At 65.9% G+C, this 399-nt stretch overlaps 1 protein-coding gene across 1 annotated transcript in view; it reads right to left on the reverse strand.

Annotated features, from left to right (window-relative positions):
• SOCS6 (suppressor of cytokine signaling 6) overlaps nt 1-363 on the reverse strand; it is a 42,716-nt gene extending 42,353 nt beyond the window's left edge. The window contains exon 1 of the mRNA XM_019524603.1: nt 45-363. The gene's annotated coding sequence lies outside the window, so the exon portion shown is untranslated. The remainder of the gene's footprint in view (nt 1-44) is intronic.
• Between the last annotated feature and the right edge of the window lie 36 nt (nt 364-399).

Here is a 399-nt window from a genome sequence, read left to right on the forward strand (position 1 = left end):
CCGTGCCCGCGCCGCCGCCGCGCAGGGCCCCTCCTTTCAGGCACCTCCGCAGCTGCTCTGCCCTCTGCTTCTCTTCATCCTCCTCCTCCTCCGTCCTCCCGGGGAGGGGAGCCGGCCCTCGGCGCCGCGCTCGGTGCACATGGCTGGGATGAGACCCAGCCCCAAGCGCTGCTGAGGCCTCCCCCGCTCCCGACACTGTCCGCCCCCTCCCCCACGCCCCGTGTTTGCGTCTCCGGGGGAGAAGGCTTGCTCTCTGCCGCATCCCGCGGCCTCCCCAAATGCTCCGGGCTGAGCTAACACAGAGGCAAGCTAGGCACATGCCTAGGGCCCGAAGGGAAGCAGAGGCCCATTTGTGCTCGGTTTACATATGATTTTTGAGTGAAAAAAAGGAATGTCAAT

Source organism: Gavialis gangeticus, unplaced genomic scaffold (assembly GCF_001723915.1).
Source record: "Gavialis gangeticus isolate Ggan-Ray unplaced genomic scaffold, GavGan_comp1, whole genome shotgun sequence".
Classification (NCBI taxonomy): Eukaryota; Metazoa; Chordata; order Crocodylia; family Gavialidae; genus Gavialis; species Gavialis gangeticus.